The sequence below is a fragment of the Papio anubis genome, chromosome 8 (assembly GCF_008728515.1).
Source record: "Papio anubis isolate 15944 chromosome 8, Panubis1.0, whole genome shotgun sequence".
NCBI classification, from domain to species: Eukaryota; Metazoa; Chordata; class Mammalia; order Primates; family Cercopithecidae; genus Papio; species Papio anubis.
Window position 1 is genome coordinate 89,481,335 of NC_044983.1, and position 24,677 is coordinate 89,506,011.

The window sequence follows — 24,677 nt, forward strand, 5'->3', positions numbered from 1 at the left end:
TCCATTTTGAAGGCAGTGAACATTCTAGTAATGCCATAAAGAATCTTTCTAAACAGAAAGCAAGTTTACAAACTGTGCATTTAATGCCAATGCATAAATGTGTTAATATTCTCCTGTCCTTGCCAATTTCTGGGGGATTTCCCATCTACAGAGTCAGCATTTCAGATCAGTGTGCCTTATAGATTGCGGTTCACATCTTTCCTGAAGTGGAAATCATTTTTGGCTTTTGTCCAAGATTCTTACTTCTTTAGTTTTATTTAAATGGTTTCTAATTTGGTTTATTTCATAAATTACATCAGTATACTGATCTTCCAGGTCATAAGTAAAGGTATTTCCCTCACAAAAGCCTACTTAGAACTTCAGAGCAGTTCAGACATTTCCATCCATCACCCATCACCTTCTCTCACTTCCAACTGGTCATCCAGTCCCATGACATCTTTTTAGCTGAGCCAGATATGAGCAAACATTTCAAGAATCTTTATGAAACTTAAAATGGAGCTAATCTACTGTATTTGTAAATTTTGCTTAAAAATGAAATAATTAAGGCCCTCTCAGCTACAGTAAAATGTGGACATTGTGAAGGAATAAGACTGATACGCAACCTAGTAGAAAATGACAAACATGCTCAGGTATTGATTAGCACAAAGCTAGGGAGTAGCAAGGCAATGCTTTTTGACTCATTGTTGGCAAACATGGCAATCAATCAAATCGTACCAAAGTTCTGAATCTTTTTCTATGTCGTGTGAAACAAAGTACTCCTATGCAGCAACACGCAAGTCCTGTTGCCTTCTCTGCAGCTCCGTTCTTCTTACCCACTCCTGAAAGCACTTTCAAATGCAAGGGAGCTAGATAGCCATTCACCTGGGAGAACCTGGAGACCACGCTAATTTTTAAGTTACTTATTGGCAATACTAGCACACACTGGTAACAAGCTGATAGTAATTAGTTATAATTACTATAGACCATCTTTCCATCTTGCGACTGATTGCAACACATTAGTGTGTTATAACTCTGTAAGAATCGTCCAGAAATGTTAAGATAGTTGAATAGAATAGATAGGCACTACTATGGTCTGAATATTTATGTCCCTCCCAAATTTATATGTGGGAATCCTAATGCCCAAGGCGATGGTAACTAGGAGGTGGGGCCTTTTGAGAGGTAATTAGGCCACCAGGGTAGAGCCCCGTGAATGGGATTGGTGCCCTTATAACAGGCCCCAGGGTGCTCTCTCACTCTCCCACCGTGTGAGGACACGGTGAGAAGGTGCCGACTATGTACCAGGAGGCAAGCTCTCACCAGACGCTGAGTCTACTGGAGCCTTCATCTTGGACTTCCCAGCCTTCAGAACTGTGAGAAAAAAATTTCTGTTGTTTATAAGCTACCCGCTTGTGGCATTTTGTTATAGCAGCCCAAATGGACTAAGCCACCTGGAGTGCTCAGCCTGCTACCAGGCTGTTTCGTCTGGAGGGTAGATGTTTATTTTCCCTGGTAAGCTTGACTGTTTTAACCCAGAGTGTAGCTTAATGATTTAAAAAATCCATCTGCCCTGCATTTTGCTAGGCAATCCAACTCCCCTAGTCAATTTAATTTGTACGCTTTTAGTTGGGTTATTAGAATCGTAACGAGTGGAATGGAGTCACAAATTTAGCTTGCTCAATAACCTGACTTTACAGGAAAAAAAAACCATAATTTCAAAATCCTATTAGCTCCTGCTATGTAATAGCCTACCCCAAAATTTAGTGGATTCAAACAGTTTTATTATTTCTCAAATATTTATTACTGGTTGAGTGGTTCTTTGGGCTAGGCTGGCTGGCAGGTTTGGAACTGGAAGGTCTAAGATCACTTCCCTTAGGTCTCTGGGCACTCAGCTAGGAATTGATTTCTGGGACAGCTGGGGCCTGCCAAAGACAAACAGAGCTGGACATTAGTTAAAGGCAGTAACAAGAGATTTTATTTAAAAACTACTGCAGTGGGGGAAGAACCCAGCTCCATTCAGATTTGCAGAGGGGTGACTGGGTGTTTTAAAGGGAGAATGAGGGAGCAGGGAGAAGGAGCAAGTAGGGGCTCAGCACAGTGAGGGAGGTGAAAAATTTACCAAAAACAAACAAACAAAAAACCCAAAAAAGGGTAGAGAATTGGTCAACATAAATGCAATCAGGCCAGCTGTGTCTGCTAACGGGCTTATCAAAGTCAGGCTCCTACCCTCCTGCTGAGACTGGGAGGCAGGGGCCCTGGCCTTCCTGATGATTGCATTTCAAAGGAAGGGTCTGCAGGTCCCTGAGAAAGACACTTTTGGGTTGTAGGAGATACATATACATCTCACAGGGACAGAGGAAGCATTCACAGTTGTAAGCTTTTTTTTTTTTTTTTTAATTTAAGTAAATGCTCTAAGAAGTGAAGTCTAGGGCTTGTCTCCAGGTGTTGGCTGGGACAAACTAAGTTGTTTTGGCAGCCTTACACCTTTTCAGACAGGAACTCAAGAGGGTGGTGGGGGCTACTAAAAGCAATGCTAGAGTTTAGTAAAGGCCCTTCTTAGTTCAGGGGTTTGGGCCGAATTGCTTCTGCACTTCTCAGGCAGGCTTCTCTGCATGTGGTACATCATCCCAGATGGGAGAGAAAGCAAACCCCAGCCACAAGTACATTGTAAACCTCTGCTTGCTTCATGTTTACTAATATTTCCTGGGCCAAAGAAAGCCAGATGGCCAAGCCCAGATTCAAGGGGTGGAGAAACAGATTCCCTCTCTGGCTGGAAGGAGCAGCATAGCTTTCTTGCAGAGGGGCGTGCAGAGGGGCGGGAGGCATCATTGCAGCCATCTTCAACAATCTACCAAAAATTCTAGTCCAGCGCCAGCCTGGCATTTCTCCCGAGCCCCTATTTTCCAAGCAGAAAAAAACCACAAAATTTTAATCATATGTGTATCTCTGCTTAAAGCGTAGTGCATTCTGGTCATTTAAATAGTCTGTTTAGGTAGATTGAATCTCTGAAATAAAAATACTCTTAGCCTCTGCTCTTCCTAATTCTCTCACGGTGTCTAGTGGCAGAGAAACGTTGGGTCTAGCTGCTGTTGGTCTGTTTGGGTCTTGAACATGCCACAGTGTGATTGAGATACCAAGCCATGACCTGGCTGGAGCTGCATCGGAACCTGGAGAAGGGGGCACCTCTTTCTAATTGGCCAGCCCGGAGGGGTGCCTTTTGCCTTCCCTCTGCCCAAAATAGTACCTTATTCTAACGTGCACAAAGACATCATCTATGCTAGCAGAGGCCCAGGGCAACATTCTCTACTTCTCTCGTCTTCTGGAGGCTGTTCCTTAGCTGGCTGGTTACATCCTGCCCTCCCGGCCCTTGCAGTAGAAGCTGTGGCTGGAGAACGCTCCTAGTCGTGATCTGACCTCCCCCAGCTTGCTGGGATCCAGTGGCACTTGCTGGCTGGATTGGCCTCCCCCGGCTCTTTATTTTTTCATTAATTTTTATGGGTACATAGTAGGTGTATATATTTATGGGGTACATGGGATATTTTGATACAGGCATGCAATGCATAATGATCACGTCATGGTAAATAAGATATCCATTACCTCAAACATTTATGCTTTCTCTGTGTTACAAATATTCCAATTATACTTTTAGCACTCTCTGCTAAGGGTTTCAAGTCTGAGTTTTCTTTATATGTGCTAAAAGAAGGGGTCAATTTCCAGATATGGAAAATTGTTTCTCAAGAAAATATCCTGGCTTGTAAGACTATCTTATTGCATAATTGTACCTTGTACATCAGAAGCTATCAAGTTCCTGTTTGGTGGTTTTTCTTTTCTTTTCTTTTTTCTTTTTAACATAAATGCTAATCTCCAGGACCTTTTCCTGGGAGATGCTGGCAGACAGGAGGAGTGCTACTCTGAATGACTCTAGCCCAGACCTGATAAAGCAGAATCTTTAAAAACAGGGCCTAGGAATCCGGATTTAAAAAATTCCTCCAGGAGATTTTGGTGGAATCAAACCACTGGAGTTTGAAAAGTATTGGACTATGGAATGGGGTTTGTACTATTCTACAAAATGCAGATGAGGGGTTTTCATTTTTATTTGGCCCTTCAAAGCTTTCTTTTCATGGAAGACTCTGGATCATTTGAGATGAAATCACTATAGTACCTAGTCACCTGTCCACTTGGTAAATTTACCATTTCTCAATAATTGGTCCCAAACAGCAAATGCAATAAACAAGGGCTCTTTCTCTCCCTTCTGTGTTATGGTTTCCATTGGGACTAAAGCTGAGAGAGGAAAAGGAGGGTTATTCATTTGCCCTCCGGCTCTTTTATTTCGCACACTCAAAAATAGATACGGAAAAGAGGCAAGTGGTTGTGGAGTGAGCCTTAGGAGCCACCTATGCAGGACGGCTCCCAAGACCCCACGATGCTGCCATACCAGGCTGGTGTGGTGATTTTGAACAAGCCTAGTGGGAAGCAGCTGAGCCAGTATAGGAACTGGCTCCTTGACAGTCTTTGAAAGCGGGATCCAGCCCACAGCCAGTTAATTCTGCATCCAGGTGCTGAGGTACGGTTTGCGACACTAGAGGGCAGCAGAGGGTCAGGTGTCTCTGCAGGTGGCTGGGGAGGTGGACACCACCCAGGGAGGGGCTTGCAGCCTAGGGTGGCAGGGCAACGTCAGAAAAGGTGGCAGTGACAAAGAAGAGCCAAGGACACCGTCAAAACACAAGCCTCAGGGGCCAGTTGTGGAAATATCATTCCCCTCAAGGGAAATAATAGAATCCAGAACAAGAGCCACAAGAAGCCCGGATGGTGTTGGAACGCAGAGAGGATGAGAGCCAAAGTGAAGACCAGGCCAGAGGTACAGGGGTAACTCCCACCCTTGGGGGGAGACACACAGCGATCTGGGGCTGGTCTCTATAGGAAACGTGGCTCTAAGAGCATGCCCAGCCCCTTGCACTGCAACAGTCTAAATTTACCCTTATCTTGGTTTTCTCTCCGACAGTAGGCTCTGCTCCCACTGCTGACTCATCTATTTCATGACAAGAAGTCTAAGGACTTAGTGACACAGCTCTTTAGCAGATCTGAAATGGAGAGCAGCCTCAGAATGGCTGTGCTGCCCAAGGCTGCACTTCTGTGACAGACCCTATGGAGCCCATCACCCTCCAGTGCAGCAGTCCATCAGCACGGGGGAGATGTGTGTACTCCTCCTACCACTCACTGGTGGGCCCTCTGGCTCTCATCGCCCTGCTCTCCCAAGGTTGCACATTTCTGCAGAGCGCCTTGGAAACGGAGCCACAGTTTCCCTTAATCTTGACCCCAAAGAAAAGATGACCTTGACCTACACTGGGACCCGCCCCTCTGCCTGCCACTGGCCTGGAGCAGCCCATGCCGGTGCAGCCTCGGAAGGGCAGGGAGATGAGAGTCAGAAGGCCTGCCAGTGAGTGACAGGTGGAGGGCACCTCTCCTGTGCTGATGTATTGCTGTGCTGTAGTGTGATGGGTTCCACAGTTAGAGATGTGGCCTTGGGCAGCACAGCCATTCTGAGCCTCGTGAAAGGGAAGATAATTTTTGTGCTGGCCCTAAGGTGCCCAGAGCTCTAGCAAACACTCTCTCCTGTTTTCTCTCCCACTCCCCTCGACAGCTGCATAATATTGTGATAAGCAAAGGTCCATCGCCTGCATACTGAAAAACAAGAAAACCAAGAAAGACACCACCTCTATTATTTCCCTTGAATAAATATTACTGCCAGGAAGCCTCCTTACAAATGACAACCATTTCAGTGACAAGATAAAGTCTGTTGGAGGAGACAGTGCCTCCATAACAGCAGGCTGGATGTGCCCTTCCACCCCTACGTCTAATGGCATCACATGGTGGATGGGATGGTAAACAAGGCCAAGGGAGAGTGAAGCAGGGGAGCTGTCTTTTCTCTTGGCAGGAAAACCTGCATCAGATGTTTAGCTAATGTTTCTGTTTAGCTTTTCAGGGACATCTAGGCTCTATACACAGAACCTCAGAGGTACTGGCCAATGAAGTTAATGCAATAAGAAAATAAAAGTCGGCCTCAGAGGAAAAGTAACCAAAGCAATTCTTTGATATACCATTAAGGAAACGACCATTTTTACATTTTTAAGAATTCTTCCAACCAGTTGTTTTAGATGTCAGCTTTAGCAAGAAGTTATCAGAATATATAGTATCTACCAAATTCACCTTGTTTTACTTAAATATAAAAGTAGCTGTGTCCACACTATATTATTTTAGAGTTACAGTGATATATTTATGGACTTGGAAAAACTTTCACTTGCATATCAAAAAGGCAAACCACTAAATAGTTTGCATTATATGAGTCCTCTTTGGGGAGAGACAAAAGGACGTGAACTAGTGTATTAGGCAGATGGGATTATCAGTGCTTCTTGTTTTCTTCCTTTTACTTGTTGAGGTCTTATTTTTGCAAAATAAGCAATATCCTTTTGTAAAGTTAAAAATCAGCTTTCAATAGCCATAGAGAGCGTCAGGGAAAGGGCCTCTGTGGTAGAATTTTCCAGAGTCATGACATGGTCCAGGATTGCTTTGCGAACCCAAGTCCCAACAATTAGTGGGCATTTAGATATGCAAAACTTGTTTCTCAAATAGCAGGCATTTCTTATAACCATCCGGAAACTCCAGGATTCCTGAGCTTCATTTGAGTAGCATTTGAGAGAGAGAGATGCTATGTTTTGAGAAAACTTGGATGTGAAATATTCACTCTGAGAAAAGTGTCAACAAGATGGCACAGGAGGACACCTGGCAGCCACCAGCCAGTCTGTTTCCTGTCACTCTCTGGAGCCAACAGCTCCTGGGCTCCTGTGACTTGCCCTGGGAGAGTGTATTCATCTTTTGGTCTGTTTCTGCTTCACAGTGGCAGCTGAGTGTTGTTCTAATGAACTTTTTACGAGGCTGGCACACAAATATACAGATAGGAGTGGCCACAGAATGGGCGAGGAGACAATGAAACGGCACTAAGTGGATGGAGCCCCCTCCGGGCCCTGGGTCAGGCCTGGGCGATGCTTCTCTCCTTGTGTGGGCTGTTGAGTTTCATCCTTCTTGGATCCGTGTGGAGCAGGTGGCTTCTGTTTCCCATTCTAGGCTCAAAGACAATAGAGACAGAGGTTTAAAATTTGGTATTAAAGAAACATGTAAACTGTTGAGTGGAGAAGCCTAGTACTGTCTTAAGTCCGGCACGAGCACCCACCTTAGAGTGATGTTGAGAAGATTAAACATTTCATATAAAGCATTTAGCACAGTGCCTGATATATCATGCCATGTTATAATAAATGGTAGCTGCTCATATTTTCTGTTTCTCATTTTTAAACATAAACCTGTTTATATTCCAAAGCTTGTTTGGAATAGTTTAAAAGTTAGTTTGATGAATTCCTGTCCTATGGAGACCTGAAAGTTCTTAACTATCAAATAATGCTTAATTTGATGCCCCAGGCATAGATTCCTTTGTATTTTAAAACTAACCACCCTACTTCATTCAGATTCAGAAGTTTGGGTATTCCTTGCAATGGCATCTCATCCTGCCCATCTTAATATGGGTCTTTCTTTGTAGTTAAAGATCAGTGAGGTTCCATCTTAATGCTTTTGTTTCTTGAAATTTCTATTAGTGTCTTTATTCCTTTAGATTGTATAGCTGTATCTTGATGGGTTTTAGATGGAGTCAGCCCAGGGAAGTTTGCTGTAGAAAAGGACTGGTGCTGATGACAGACTGTTTTCCTCTTACTGTTTAATGGTATAAAAATGAAACTCCTAGAGACAACCAGGGAGGCTATTAAAAAAAAAAGTGCTGAGCAACGACCAGCAGTGGCAATTCATTCTGAAGATGACTCCAAGTGACAGCTTAGGTGAGTGATGGATATGTTTTTGTGTCTGCCAAGGTCTGGGGAAAAACAGTCCTCCCTATTCTCAATCCTCGTGGTTTAACCGTGTGATCTGGGCTTCTCCAGAGCTCCCACCACCCAGGTCACAGCCATTGGTACTGAAACAGGGTAAATCAGTACCTTGCACTGGACTTTTTCTATTAAGAAGCACTTCTTTTCTTCTCTTCTCTTCTCCTCCTCCTCCTCTTTTTCTTTTCTTTCCTTCCTTTCTTTCCTTTTCTTTCTTTTCTTGCTTTGCTCTTTCTTTCTTTCTCTTTCTCTCTTTCCTTTCTTTCTTTAAATTAGGATTGTTAACTGTAAGGATTACAGGAATCTAGAGCTGCTGGTCATTGCCTTTGCCTTTACAGAGAGTGGTGGAAAAAATCTTCCCAAGAATGGAGCTGAGAAATGGCGGAAAGTTCCCTGAGAGTATTTTGTGAGCCCCTGGATCTGGTCCTGCCAGAAACAAGCTGTGTCCTGGTCTTCACAGTTCTGAGCTGATAAAAGTAGGTCCCAGTTGGTTTCTGTCACTTGACAACTGAGAGACCTGTGCATTACAAAGTTTACTGACCAATATTTACTCCCTCCTTCTTTGTGCGGGGCACTGTACTGTGCTCTACCTTGAGATATTTTCATTCTACTTTGAGGCAAATGAAACAGTCTTCAACAGTAGTGAATTGGTTCCTGAGAACCCACAGAACCTAATCCTTGGATATGCAGCAAATCTTAAAAAATCAAAGATGGTCTTTTCATCAGCACCATCAGATAATTTAGTTTAATTACAAAAGCATATCTCATCTGAAGCATTGCTATTTCCACTGTGAAGCTTCCACATCAGTGCACCAGGTGCTACTTTTTAAAAAAAAACTTACATTAAGTTCTGTGATACACGTGCAGAACATGCAGTTTTGTTACGTAGGTATACAAGTGCCATGGTGATTTGCTACACCCATCAACCCGTCATATAGGTTTTAAGCCCCACATGCATTAGGTATTTGTCCTTATGCTCTCTCTCCCCTTGTCCCCCACACCCCTGACAGGCCCTGGTGAATGATGTTCCCCCCCTCCACTTGTCCATGTGTTCTCATTGTTCAGCTCCCACTTATGAGTGAGAATATGTGGTGTTTGGTTTTCTGCTCCTGTGCTAGTTTGCTGAGAATGATGTCTTCCAGTTTCATCCATGTCCCTGCAAAGGACATGAACTCATTCTTTTTTATGGCTACATAGCATTCCATGGTGTATATGTGCCACATTTTCTTTATCCAGTCTATCACTGATGGGCATGCAAATCTTTGGTATTGTAAATAGTGCTGCAGTTAACATACGTGTGCATGTGTCTTTATAGTAGAAAGATTTATAATCCTTTGGGTTTATAACCAGTAATGGGATTGCTGGGTTAAATGGTATTTCTGGCTCTAGATCCTTGAGGAATCACCACACTGTCTTCCACAATGGTTGAATTAATTTACATTCCCACTAACAGTGTAAAAGCATTCCTATTTCACCACAGCCTCTCCAGCGTCTGTTATTTCCTGACTTTTTAATGATCACCTTTCTAACTGGCGTGAGATAGTATCTCATTGTGGTTTTGATTTGTATTTCTCTAATAAGCAGTGATGTTGAGCTTTTTTTCATATTTGTTGGCTACATAAATGTCTTCTTTTGAGAAGTGTCTGTTCATATCTTTCACCCACTTTTTGATGGGATTGTTTGTTTTTTCTTGTAAATTTGTGTAAGTTCCTTGTAGATTCTGGATAGTAGACCGTTGTCAAATGGATAGATTGCAGAAATTTTCTCCCACTCTGTAGGTTGCCTGTTCAGTCGGATAGTTTCTTTTGCTGTGCCAAAGCTCTTTAGTTTGATTAGATCCCAATTGTCAAGTTTGGTTTTTGTTGCCATTGCTTTTGGTGTTTTAGTCATGAACTCTTTCCCTATACCCATGTCCTGAATGGTGTTGCCTAGGTTTTCTTCTAGGGTTATTGTGGTTTTGGGTTTTACATTTAAGTCTTTGATCCGTATTGAGTACTTTTTGCATAAGGTATAAGGAAGAGGTCCAGTCTCTGTTTTCTGCATATGGCTGGCCAGTTTTCCCAGCACCATTTATTAAATAGAGAATCCTTTCCCCATTGCTTATTTTTATCACGTTTTTCAAAGATCAGATGGTTGTAGATGTGTGGTGTTATTTCTGAGGTCTCTGTTCAGTTCCATTGGTCTATAGATCTGTTTTGGTAGCAGTACCATGCTGTTTTGGTTACTGTAGCCTTGTAGTATAGTTTATAGCATGATGCCTCCAGCTTTGTTCTTTTTGCTTAGGATTGTCTTGGCTATATGGGCTCCTTTTTGGTTCCATATAAAATTTAAAGTAGTTTTTTTCTAATTCTGCAATGGAAGTCAATGGTAGCTTGATGGGAATGGCATTAAATCTATAAATTAGTTTGGGCACTATGGCCATTTTCATGATACTGATTCTTCCTATCAATGAGCATGAATTTTTTTTCCCATTTGTTTGTATCCCCTCATTTCCTTGAGCAGTAGTTTGTAGTTCTTCTTGAAGAGGTCCTTCATGTCTCTTGTAAGTTATATTCCTAGGTATTTTATTCTCTTTGCATCAGTTGTGAATGGGAGTTCACTCGTGATTTGGCTCTCTGCTTCTCTATTGTTGGTGTATAGGAATGTTTGTGATTTTTTGCACATTGATTTTGTATCCTGAGACTTTGCTGAAGTTGCTTATCAGCTTAAGGAGTTTTGGGGATGAGATGATGGGGTTTTCTAAATATACCATAATGTCATCTGCAAACAGATAATTTGACTTTCCCTCTTCCTATTTGGATACCCTTTATTTCATTCTCTTGCCTGATTGCCCTGGCTAGAACCTCCAATACTATGTTGAATAGGAGTGGTGAGAGAGGTCATCCTTGTCTTGTGCTGGTTTTCAAAGGGAATGCTTCCAGTTTTTGCCCATTCAGTATGCTATTGGCTATGGGTTTGTCATAAATAGCTCTGTTATTTTGAGATATGTTCCATCAATACCTAGTTTATTGAGAGTTTTTAGCATGAAGGGATGTTGAATTTTATTGAAAGCATTTTCTGCATTTATTGAGATAATTATGTGGTTTTTGTCATGGGTTCTGTTTATGTGATGGATTACATTTATTGATTTGTATATGTTGAACCAGCCTTGCATCCCAGGGATGAAGCCTACTTGATCGTGACTGATAAACTTTTTGATGTGCTGCTGGATTTGGTTTGCCAGTATTTTATTGAGGATTTTCACATCGACGTTCATCAGGGATATTGGTCTGAAATTTTCTTTTTTTGTTGTGTCTCTGCCAGGTTTTGGTATCAGGATGATGTTGGCCTCATAAAATGAGTTAGGGAGGAGTCCCTCTTTTTCTCTTGTGTGGAATAGTTTCAGAAGGAATGGTACCAGTTCCTCTTTGTACTTCTGGTAGAATTCGGCTGTGAATCTGTCTGGTCCTGGGCTTTTTTGGTTGATAGGCTATTAGCGCTTCAATTTCAGAACTTGTTATTGGTCTATTCAGGGACTTGATTTCTTCCTGGTTTAGTCTTGAGAGAGCATATGTGTCCTGGAATTTATCCATTCTTCTATATTTTTCTAGTTTATTTGCATAGAGGTGTTTATAGTATTCTCTGATGGTAGTTTGTATTTCTGTGGAATCAGTGGTGGTATCCCCTTTCTCATTTTTTATTGTCTATTTTATTCTTCTCTCTTTTCTTCTTTATTAGTCTGGCTAGTGGTCTATGTATTTTGTTAATCTTTTCAAAAAACCAGCTCCTGGATTCACTGATTTTTTTAAAGAGTTTTTCGTGTCTCTATCTTCTTCAGTTCTGCTCTGTTCTTGGTTATTTCTTGTATTCTGCTAGTTTTTGAATTTGTTTGCTCTCGTTTCTCTAGTTCTTTTAATTGTGATGTTAGGGTGTCAATTTTAGATCTTCCTAACTTTCTCATGTGGGCATTTAGTGCTATAAATTTCCCTCCCAACACTGCTTTAGCTGTGTTCCAGAGGTTCTGGTATGTTGTCTCTTTGTTCTCATTGGTTTCAAAGAACGTCTTTATTTCTCCCTTAATTTTGTTATTTACCCAGTAGTCATTCAGGAGCAGGTTGTTCAATTTCCAGGTAGTTGTGTAGTTTTGAGTGAGTTTCTTAATCCTGAGTTCTAATTTGATTGCACTGTGGTCTGAGAGACTGTTATGATTTCTGTTCTTTTGCATTTGCTGAGGAGTGTTTTACTTCCAATTATGTGGTCGATTTTAGAATGAGTACTGTGTGGCACTGAAAACGTATATTCTGTTGATTTGGGGTGGAGAGTTCTGGTAGATGTCTATTAGGTCCACTTGGTCTAGAGCTGAGTTCAAGTCCTGAGTATCCTTGTTAACTTTGTCTCATTGATCTAATATTGAAAGTGGGATGTTAAAGTCTCCCACTATTATTGTGTGGGAGTCTAAGTCTCTTCGTAGGTCTCTAAAAACTTGTTTTATGAATCTGGGTGCTCCTGTACTGGGTGCATATGTATTTAGGGTAGTTAGCTCTTCTCATTGCATTGATCCCTTTGCCATTATGTAATGCCTTTTTTTTTTCTCTTTTGATCTTGTTGGTTTAAAGTCTGTTTTATCAGAGACTAGGATTGCAACCCCTGCTTTTTGTTCCTTTCCATTTGCTTGGTAAGTATTCCTCCATCCCTTTATTTTGAGCCTATTTGTATCTTTGCATGTGAGATGGGCCTCTGAATACAGCAAACTGATAGGTCTATACTGTATCCAATTTGCCAGTCTGTGTCTTTTAATTGGGGTATTTAGCCCATTTACATTTAAGGTTAATATTGTAATGTGTGAATTTGATCCTGTCACCATGATGTTAGCTGGTTATCTTGCACATTAGTTGATGCAGTTTCTTCATAATGTCGTTGGTCTTTATATTTTGGTGTGTTTTTGCAGTGGCTGGTACTGGTTTTTTCTTTCCATATTTAGTGCTTCCTTCAGGAGCTCTCGTAGGGCAGGCCTGGTAGTGACAACATTTCTCAGTATTTGCTTGTCTGTAAAGGATTTTCTTTCTCCTTCACTTATGAAGTTTAGTTTGGCTGGATATGAAATTCTGGGTTGAAAATTCTTTTCTTTAAGAATGTTGAATATTGGCCCCCACTGTCTGCTGGCTTGCAGGGTTTCTGCAGAGAGATCCACTGTTAGTCTGATGGGCTTCCCTTTGTAGGTAACCTGACCTTTCTCTCTGGCTGCCCTTAACATTTTTTCCTCTGTTTCAAACTTGGAAAATCTGATGATTATGTGTCTTGGGGTTGCTCTTCTTGAGGAGTATCTTTGTGGTGGTCTCTGTGTTTTCTGAATTTGAATGTTGGCCTGTCTTGCTAGGTTGGGGGAGTTCTCCTGGATAATATCCTGAAGTGTTTTTTCCAACTTGGTTCCATTCTCCCCATCACTTTCAGGTATACCAATCAAACGTAGGTTTGGTCTTTTCACATTGTCCCATATTTCTTGGAGGCTTTGTTCATTCCTTTTCTTTCTTTTTTTCTGTAATCTTGTCTTCTCACCTTATTTCAGTAAGTTGATCTTCAGTCTCTGATAGCCTTTCTTCCACTTGATCAATTCAGCTGTTGATACCTGTGTGTGCTTCACAAAGTTCTCGTGCTGTGTTTTTCAGCTCCATCAGGTAATTTATGTTCCTTTCTAAACTGATTATTCTAGTTAGCAGTTCCTGTAACTTTTTATCAAGGTTCTTAGCTTCCTTGTATTTGGTTAGAATATGCTCCTTTAGGTCAGAGAAGTTTGTTATTACCCACCTTCTGAAGCCTACTTTTGTCAACTCGTCAATCTCATTCTCTGTCCAGTTTTGCATCTTGCTGGAGAGGAGTTGTGATCATTTGGAGGAGACAGGGCATTCTGGTTTTTGGAATTTTCAACGTTTTTGTGCTGCTTTTTTCCTTATCTTTGTGGATTTATCTACCTTTGATCTTTGAGGCTAATGACCTTTGGATGGGGTTTTTGGGTAGGGGTCCTTTATGTTGATATTATTGCTTTCTATTTTAGTTTTTCTTCTAACAATCAGGCCTCTCTTTTGCGGGTCTACTGCAGTCTGCTGGAGGTCCGCTTCAGACCCTGTTTGCCTGGGTATCGCCAGTGGAGGCTTCATCCCAGAGGGGCACTGGCCTGATGCCAGCTGGAGCTCTCCTGTATGATGTATCTGTTGACCCCTGTTGGGAGGTTTCTCCCGGTGAGTAGGAATTGGGTCAGAGACCCACTTGAGGAGGCAGAATGTCCCTTAGCAGAGCCGGTACCCTGTGCTGGGAGAATCCTTCTTGTCAGGATCAGCTGCTGCTGTCTTCAGAGCCAGCAAGCAGGAACGATTAAATCAGCTGAAGCTGCACCCACACTGCCGCTTCCCCCAGGTGCTCTGTCCTAGGGAGATGGGGGTTTTGTCTGTAAGCCCCTGACTGTGGCTGTTACATTTCCTTCAGAGATGTCCTGCCCAGTGAGGAGGAATCTAGAGAAGCAGTCTGGCCACAGCCGCTTTGCCACACCCAGCCCAGACCTCCCAGCCTCCTTAACCACGTGCTACTTCAAGAATTCTTAGCTAACCCTGTGCTGTTTCCTTGAATGTGGCATTCTCTGTAAAGCCATCTCTTAGTTTCCTAGTGACCTAAGACAACAGAAATGTAATCTTTCTCAATTTTGGAGGCCAGAAGTCTGAAATCAAGGTGTTGGCAGGGCCACATTCTGAAGTTTCTACGACAGACCCTTTCCTTGCCTCTTCCTAGCTTCTGGTGGCTCCCAAGAATCGCTGGGGTTCCTTGACTCATAGCTGCCCTGCTCCAGTCTCTGCTTCTATCTTCACATGGCCTCCTCTCCCCTGGGTCTTTGTTTCTTCACATAGCCACCTTATAAGGACACCCATGATTGGATTTAGGGCCCATCCTAATCCAGTGTGACCTCATCTTAACTTAGCTAATTATATCTGCAAATACTCTATTTCCAAATAAGTCACATTCTGAAACTCCAGGTAGACATTAACTTTGGGGTGGATAGTATTCAACACAGTGTATCATCTAACAGAAGGTCTCTGTGAAACCAAACTGTCAAATATAATGGTCCAAGGAAATTGTTTCTCTACATGTCAGGGAAATTAAAGGCAAAACTTCTAATAGAAATGCTTTGCTTTTATTTTACTTACTTTTTCTGGGACAGGGTTTCACCCTCTTGCCCAGGCTGGAGAGAAGTGACAAGATCATAGCTCACTGCAGCCTCAAACTCCTGGACTCCAGTGATCCTCTTGTCTCAGCCTCCCAGGTACCTGGAACTACAGGTGCACATTGCTATGCCCAGCTAATGTTTTAATTTTTTTTTTTGTAGAGATAGGATCTCCCTCTGTTAACCAGACTGGTCTCAATCTCCTGGGCTCAAGAAATCCTCCCCCCCTCAGCCTCCCAAAGTGCTGGGATTACAGGCATGAGCCACTGTGCACAGCATGCTTTGCTTTGAGAGTAAACAAACAGCTCTTAAAAACTAAGCCAGCAGGACATAGGAAACAGACTTTATCATACCTGTGTTTATATTTAACCATGCTAACTTCTGCTCTGTCAACAAATAGTTCTGCTTGCAGATTGTGGGAGAAAAAGGATTGTCCTGAGAGATTTTCATTTAACATAAATTACTCATAAGGGGAATACAAATAGAAACTCTACAACATGCTGAATAGAATAGCTAAAACCACAAAGATGGACAACACCAAGTGCTGACGAGAATGTGGAGCAGTTAGAACTCTCAATCACAGCTGAAGGAAGTATACAAGGGTACAACTATATTGGACAAATCTACTTAGCACTATACACTAAAGTTAAATATATGTCTACCCTATGACTTAGGAATTCACCCTAGGTATATACCCAAAGAAATGAAGGTGTTGCCAGGTGTGGTGGCTCACACCTGTGAGTCCCAGCTGCTCGGGAGGCTGAGGCAGGAGAATGGCGTGAACCCGGGAGGCAGAGCTTGCAGTGAGCCGAGATCGCGCCACTGCACTCCAGCCTGGGCAACAGAGCGAGACTCCATCTCAAAAAAAAAAAGGGAAATGAAGGTGTGTATCATAGATTTCTGTAAGGCTGTTCATAGCAGGTTTCTTGATGGTGGTTAAAAGTATAAGTGACTCAAATGTTTATCAACAAGAGAAGGGTAAACACATTGTGGTGTATTCAGGTAGTGGGATACTAGCAACCAGTAGAAAAAAATGTTAGAGACATAGAAAAAACGAATCTCAAAAACATTTATGTTGAGTAAAAAGTCAAGTACAAAAGAATATGCATACTGTTTCTATTTACACGAAGTTCAAGAACAGGAAAAATTATAGTGATAAAATCAGAATAGTGGTTACCTCTAGAATGGGGAATATAGACTGGAAAGTGACATGAAAGAACCTTCTGGAGTAGTAGATATGGTCTCCATCTTAGGTGGTGAATACATGGGTGTCTACATAAAAATTCATTGCCCTGTATACTTAAGATTACTTTTATGTGGGTAAATATCTCAAAAATAATAATGTGATTCCTGTTCTCTTGGAGCTTCCTGGTGGGTAAGGAGATGAACATAACAAATAGGGACTCAACCATATCATTAGAATTCTTCTAAATGCACTGATAGAATAGCATGCTTTGAGTAAGAATAATAGCAATATAATTTGGATGGGGGGAATTATTTTCTAAATAACTCTGTATGCTCCTATTATGTCTCAGATTTCCACTAGCATCTCTGATGGTGTCAGTGATTTATAGGTATGCCAGGTTGTTGTTGAAATCCAACTGACCTCTGCCTGTTTCCTGGATCCTATGAATGCTGGACTTAAGATACCTGGGCCTGTCTAACAGTCAGTCAGCCTTTCACTCCAGGAAGTTTAAGAAACATGCACACAGCAACCTTATACCAGTTGTCACTGGCCCATCTCCAAAAACAGAGGATAGATAAGAGACAGAGGTCACTTGACTGAGGCCCTGATGTAGACCGTGGAGAAGACTCAATGAAATGATTAGCATTATGTTGTTAAACATGCTCATCTATTCTCAAAAGGATTAAGTTCTGAATCTGTAGAACAATACCTTAAGACAACCACTTCTAAGAGCACCCATACAGTGGAGAATGAAATAGTCACTGACGCATCTGACAGGGAGTTACTGATTGTTAATTACATCAAGGGCTTAGGTAAAGAAATGAAAAAGGCCACATAGAATCAAAATTGTAAAATGTTTAAATGCAATAAATTGTTAACTATAGCTTTTCTGTTGGCTATTGTTAACTATAGCCAAGGCTATAGTTATAGATATCCCAATTACCCCGATTTGATTGTTATGCATTGTATGCCTTTATCAAAATATCACATGTACCCCATATTATGTGTCCATAATAATTAAAAATAAATTTAAAAAATAAAAAGGGTGACCCCTTGTAAAAGATGTACAAAAAATAAACTAAACATGCTAAAACTTGAGAAGGACATATTCCTACAAAGGGTTGGGCCAAAGAAAAAAGAAACTTAAAATACCTCAGAAAGTCCCAGCAGATGAGCAAAGATTTGGAAAATCCTGTAGGCGTGACAGATGAGGTCTCTGTAAAAGAAGGGACCCAATCCAAAAATGCTAGTCTGGTTACTAATGTCTGGAGTAGAAGCACTATCAGATCTCAGTCACAAGTCAATTATCTGAGAACTTTGGTATCTCATAATTATAGGGGAAAAATGTGATGTTTTTCCTCGCTTATCACAAGGGTCACAGCTGACATTCCTATAATAGACAGATTAGCAGGAGAAAAGTATAACAAATGTATTCAAAGTTTTAGGTGATATGGAAGCCTTCAAAAGTAAAGACCCAAAGACTCAGGGAAGCCTGTCTATTTTTGTGGTTAGTGATATGGTTTGACTGTGTCCCCACCCAAATCTCATCTTGAATTGTATCTCCCATAATTTCCATGCATAGTGTGAGGGACCCGATGGGAGGTAATTGAATCATGGGGGAGGGTCTTTCCTGTGCTGTTCTCGTGATAGTGACTAAGTCTCACGAGATCTGATGGTTTAATAAATGGAAGTCCCCCTGCACAAGCCGTCTCTGCCTGTAGTCATGTAGGACATCCCTTTGCTCTTCCTTCATCTTCCACCATGATTTTGGGGCCTCCCCAGCCATGTGGGATTGTGAGTGCATTAAACCTTTTTCCTTTGTAAATTACCTACTCTCAAGTATATCTTTATAAGCAGTGTGAAAACAGACTAATAGAGTTAGGTTCCATGAAGAATGGACAGCCCTGTAGAAATGTGATTGGACAAAAGGGTAGGTTTAATGGTGGTAGACTGAGAGGAGGGCAGGGGAAACCCAGCAAATTTGTTTAGATTTTTTTGGCATCTCTCTGCAGCATTCCCGCCTCCTGTCGGGGCAGGGCCCCTCTGCAATGAGGGTCTTGAAGGGAGAGAGTGACTTTTCTAGGTTTGGGGGCTTGCTTTGCGAGAGGGGAGTTCCAGTTTCTATAGCCCACCTTGGGAAAGAGGAATTCTGGTTTCTATGACTTACTTTGCTTTGAGAGGGGTGGCATTGGGGTGGAGAAGAGGGGCAGGAGACAGAAGGATAGGAGAAGGTCAGAAAGACTTTAATTCTGGAGTTTTTCTATTTTTCTTCAGTTCAAAGAATTTAGCACACCAAAACACCATGCTTTGGGGTATCGTGTTCTGAGCCCCAGTGTGATCAAGTCCAGCTGTTCTAGGATGGCCTTCTGCCCCTTTGAATTTGGTGACTAAATCCTATGAATTTCTCAAAATAATGTAATAATGTCTTTAGTGTTAGCTTTTGAAATGTCTTAATTTTTGTGGAATCTTTGCATATTTTTGAAAATATTGAAAAGATCAAGAGAACTGGATGCTTGGGAGACATATAGAATAGATGATTTATTGAGTGACAAATGTTCATTAACTTTGCCTAAATAGGTACCCCAAGGGGAAGCTAAAGTAACAAGAACTAAAATGTACTCTCGGTTCTGCCTTGCCTACAATATGCTGCTTTTCCCCCTACAGGCATGAGGTTTTGCTCTTAGACTAAGAAAGAGGATTCTTGCCTTTATGCCCAGTGCTACTTGGCCAGGGTTATGCCAGTTCAGAATACTGATGAGAAATGCGCTATCACCATGTTGATCAACTTTAGGGGTCAGAGTGACCTGCCCACAGAACCATTAGAAGCAATGTATCTTGATGGAATATTTGTTTGTTGGCTGATTGCGTTAAAAGATAAACTTAGGCACATTAAAATTTTAATGAGTTTCTTTGAATTCAGTGATTCATGAATTGGGCAGTGCCAGATCACAAGTGGCTCAGTGCTCCACCAAAGGGGACACAAGAGGACATTTCCTTAGGTGTTTGGGAAAGCCAGATAATGAAACTATTTGATTGGTTAAAGCGGAGAGTCCCTAGTTAGAGGTTACTTGGTAGCTTCTAATTAGTAAAGCCTCTAGTTAGAGGTTAGTTGGTGGTTTCTGATTGGTTAACCTTAAGTTTTGTTTTACTGTTTACATTAAGTTGGGGTTTGGTTTGCTTATATAAGAATCCAAGGTGCTGGAGACATCTCAGCCTAATGGTCTCCCAGTTAATTATTCTAACAACTGGTATGTTTTGCTACATTTTGAAAGGAAACAATTAATTTTTGGTCACCTGTCTCATTCACTTTATTTATCTACCTAATAGAGTAACATCCATTTAATTAGAATGAAATGTCCAATTAATAAGGTTGGATTATACCTATATTGTTTTCTATTTTATCACATGTACAATTACTCTTGTTGTTCTAGGTGTAGATGCATATAGCAGAACTAGACAACTATAAAATGAACATCTTTCAAACTTCTTCCTAAATCTGAAGCAGTATATAAAATAACTCTGTACAATCAAAAGCTATTCAACAGGCTGAGGGCAGTGCCTCACGCCTGTAATCCTAGCACTTTGGGAGGCGGAGGCGATCGAATCATGAAGTCAGGAGTTCGAGACCAGCCTGGCCAAATGGTGAAACCCTGTCTCTACTAAAAATACAAACAATTAGCTGGACATGGTGGCAGGCGCCTGTAATCCCAGTTACTCAGGAGGAATCGCTTGAACCCAGGAGGCAGAGGTTGCAGTGAGCCAAGATTGTGCCACTGCACTCTAGCCCTGGCGACAGTGCAAGACTCAGTCTCCAAAAAAAAAAAAAGCTATTTAATAAAGGCTTCTTCTTAAAGATGAATTTTGAGCTGGGTCTTGAAAGAAGGATAAAACAAAAGACAGGCAAAGAGAAAGTAAAGATAGGTAGAAGAATAATACAGCAAAAGCAATGAGACCAGAGAAGAGAGTGAAGGAATCTAGTATGGGTGGAGAAGAGGACCCTCGGCAGGGCGCTTATTCTGTGACGCTGTTTTCTTTTACTAGGAAACTAGGAAACATGAAGGATTTGTCTTCTTAAGCATTAGCATTTGAGCCAGATGGCCTTGTTTTAAAAATAAATAAATAACACATTCTATACTTTGGAATGTTCTAATGTGGAAACCAATATCCAAGAATGGGCTATGGAAAAACTATTTTTGCTATTTTTAGAAGCAACCACCCTCTCTTTCTGAGTAATAAGCTTAAGGCTCCAACTTCTAATTCACAGACTAAAGACAAACAAATTATATCAGATTAATATTTTCAAAATATTCCAGTTGCACTCATAATTTTTCGTGGGATAACTCTGCCAAAGAGGATATTGAGGTCAATAAGCGCATGGCTTCCTGTGCTGGAGAGTTTACAGATAAAAAGGAGCGAGGGCCCTAGGGGTGGTGGTGAAGACAGAGGGAGCTGGCTGATGGGCCACATTCTCCCAGCTGTAGTATAACGTCTGAGAACATGTGCCAGGCCCACTCCTCTGCAGACACAGCAACTGTAGCAGGAGGCTGATGGGGCTGTTGTGAGGACACCCATGACCAATGATGATCCTAAGGAGAATCCTGTATGGCTATGATTTGAAGGTATTTTATTTTTGTTTTTAGTCCCCTCTGCTCTTTGTCTTGTCCCCGCAGTCCTGTCTGATACTAGGAACTGCCACATGTTTGGAATATCCTCATGATCACTCATCTGGGTCTTGAGGCAACAGGAGGCAGGATAGAATTTGATGGGAAAATGAAAAGAGAGAATACTAATAGGTGCCATTTAACAAGCACTCACTACCTCATTTCCTTGAACCGTCACTCCACCCTGATGGATCACTGGCATGAAGTAGCTTCCACTTTACAGATGAGAAAACTGAGACTCTGCAAGGCTACAGGGCTTGCCCCAAATCTCCCATTTAAGTGGTGAAACTGAGACTTGATCCAAAGGCTGCCTCAGTCCCATGCTTTTCCCATGTCACACTGTTTGTCAGTGTGACTCTTGTCCCTGCAAGTGACATGTTCCAGGCCACATAGTTATTTTTATTCATACCTTGGGAAAGGTGGCTTGTATGATCAATACTATGACTCTAAGTGATTTAGAGAGAGGTCTAGATTCTTGCCCTTCTGGAGGGAAAGAAACGAGTCAACTGCCTTGAGTTAGTTCCCACACTATGTGTCTGCAGCACTTCAGCCAAGAATTCTTATTGTTTGGAACAGGAGAAGCCCTTTAGGGTGGGCTGGAGAACCTCATGCAATGAACCTCTTGGCCCCTTGGCAGGGTTGGAATTCCACAGCACAGAGAAACCTTTAATTGCAACGCTGTTTGCTTCCCCCCAGTTCCCTTAGGCCATGAGGGAAGAGGATTCCCAGTACCTATCTCTCTTGGTACTGGCAAAAAGGCCATGCTGAGAAAAAGTCTTATTACAGATAGGTGGAGAAATTCAGACTATTGGTTTCCTAAGGTTACTAGCTGAGTTCTCTCCTTGGTCATTTATACAGATCATTGCCTCAAGCAAGTACACACCCACCTGGAACTATCCTGTTGTCCTCAACAACAGCTGTATGCACTGCCCAGAGAGACTGAAATTCTGCATGTGACCTGTCACTGACATTGCCATGGGATGGTCTAATTTTTTTAAACCACTTATTGAATGCTAACTGAGTACCAGGCACTAAACATACCCTTAATCTTCACAACCCTATCATGGTAGGTATTATTACTCCCCCTGAATTGATGAAGAAACTTAGGTCCAGGCTGACTTGCTCAGACACATACAGCAAGTAAATGGCAGAGAAGGCATCAATTCTGTGAGGGTTAGCTTTCATTGCAGGTACGCGTGTTACCCACTGTGACCAGCCCATAGTGATGGAGTAGCAAGAACAGGACGTCATGGCAGTTCTGGTTTATGGTCTGTCAACTATGTGCACATATTATGCTAGTGCTTGGTGGAATCAGGGTTGGCTAAAGCCCTGATTTTCAATGAGCTTCTGGTCTAGTGGAGACAGATGCTCTGGAAGAAACTTGTATTTGAAATCTAATATATTCATTCTCCTGTTCTTCTAAAGTAATAGAATTTTTAACTGGGTACATGGTTACCAAGCCAAACACTATCTTCCAGCTTCTCTTGCAGCTAGAGGTGGTCCTATAACAACTTTCTGGATTATGGGATGTAAGTGATCTGTGTAAGATATAGTTATGCCTTAAAAAGAAGTGATGTCTCCATGCTTCCCCCTTCTTTTCCTTCCTGTTACATGGAAGCAGATATGATGGCAGGAGCTGGAGATTCCCTGAAGAACCATGAGATAGAAGCCACATTTTGAGGATGGCAGAACAGCAAGATAGAGGGAACGTGGGCTCTGATGATGATAAAGCAGCCATAGCAAGCATGGACCATGTCCCTGGACATCTACCTGAGAGAGAAGGCAACTATTAATGTAAATGACTTTGACTTAGGTCTCTTTGTTAAAGAAGCCAACTTTATATCCCAATGAATAGAGATGTGAACACAAATACCTGTAAATCAATGTCTAATGACATGGTAGCTTCCATCTGTCTAGTGGTGGGACCTAAGCAGAGAGCCCCAGTTTACTCCTGGGAGCCCCCAAAGGTGCTTCACAAGTGCTTCCAACCAGCTTGCTACCATGCACATTTGCTCTGTTCTTCCTCTTCTGCCCCCTGACATCCACACTGCCTTCAGCATGTCAAGTCTCCCTACAGTGATGACTCATCACAAGAAGCCCACCACCCAGGCCAAGCGTGCCAACCATCCAAACCCTCCAGGCCTCAGAGCGGAGGGAGGTGCAGACGTTCTTTGCAAAGGCCAGAAAGGACTCTCTTGGGCCTCTGGCTGCTCTGTGTCTTCTGGGCCATGAGAGCAGCTCTACTCAAAGCCCCTCTGGACACTGGTGTCAGCTTTGGGTCTTCTCTCTTCAGCACAGGCCACACTCAATGCATAGGGCCATCCCTAAGAGAATAGATACGAAATCATTGCTGCTGTCTGTCTAAATCACTGCTGCCTTTTCTTCTTCTTCTTCTCCATGTCCCTGTCTAGGTTCTTACCCCTCCACTGCTCACCACCCAAATACTCACAGACCTCTGAATAAAGGCAAACAACCCCAATGTGCATTGAGTGTTATGTGTGGATAACACTGGCAGCAGGCAGCCAAAGTTGAGCCATATATACAGCCAGAGCTGATGTGTGTACACACACACATGCATGTGCATGCATGTTGAGCAAGGAGGGGGATCCTGTATTACCTGTACACCCTGCTTTAGGGGTATAAAAGAGGGAGAGGTTTTCCAAGAGGAGCAGTCATGGAAAGCTTCCTTGAAGAAACATTCTTTCCAGGTCCAGGCCAGTGACAGGGAGCTCAGAGATGAGTCAACTTGCCATTCCTTCTGAACTCTTGACAGGTAGCTAGAGGACAGAGCTGGCAGGAACACTGATAACCAATGAGTGTGTCCTACCTTTACCCTTTGCACAGGTTCATTTTTCAAGGGTTCACAAGACTAAAGTGCCTAGAGGGGCCATGAAGGAAATGTCCATGAGTGAAGCAGAAAAAACAGGACAGGAGTCTCACCCAAGGGGACAGCAGATGCTCAGATCCTGCCTTCTGTGGCCATGCAGGAATAGGGACCCAGATGAGATTAAATCAGATTTGTCAAATAAAACAACCAAGAAATCGGAATTTTTCATGTAAAATACCACAGTTTTTAAATGCTGATAACTAACTCAGATATTTAAAAATTAGTAGACAGTCCAAGTTAAAGTCATCTTTGGGCCACGTTCAGCTGCATCCTGACATTCTGAGACCAAGTTTATTTTTGTACTTGTACCATGTTTGCTGAATCCTTGCTGTGAACTTGGCACTGTGTTAGCTCCAGGCTGTATATGCGTGTTGGGGGAGAGGCGTAAAACTAGGCTCCTGCCCTCAAGGAGGTTATAATCTATGAGGACAGGTACAACATAGACACACGCATTTGCAGGGAGGAGGGGGTCACATCTTGTTTTGGGAAATCAAGGATTGCTCCCTGGAGGAAGCACTTCTTCCAGGAGGAGGAGAAGAATTTCGGGAAGGATGAGGTAGCTCAATGTCACCAAATGCTACTTAGATTAAGGAGGATGAGACCAGGGAAAAGTTATGACTTTGACAAATAGGAGGTCCTAGGTTATCCTAGAGAGGGGATTCTTAGAGGGTAATAGGGCTAAGGTCATGACAAAGCTGAAACTCCAAATGAGGGCACTATTGGAGAGAATTGACCACTGTAGGAAATAAAATGGTAGGAATCTGGAGGGACTAGCAAGAGAAGAGACAAAGTCTGCAGGGTTGTGGGAAAAGAGGACCTAAGAGAGGGGGAGATGGATGATTCAGGAAAAGAA

The 24,677-nt window shown here is 42.2% G+C and overlaps 1 long non-coding RNA gene across 1 annotated transcript; it reads left to right on the forward strand.

The window, feature by feature from the left end:
* Positions 1-2,390: 2,390 nt before the first annotated feature.
* LOC108587298 lies at positions 2,391-22,807 on the forward strand. Its single transcript, XR_001905728.3, has 2 exons — positions 2,391-4,834; positions 22,559-22,807. It is a non-coding gene; the product is annotated as an uncharacterized LOC108587298 (long non-coding RNA).
* Positions 22,808-24,677: the final 1,870 nt, after the last annotated feature.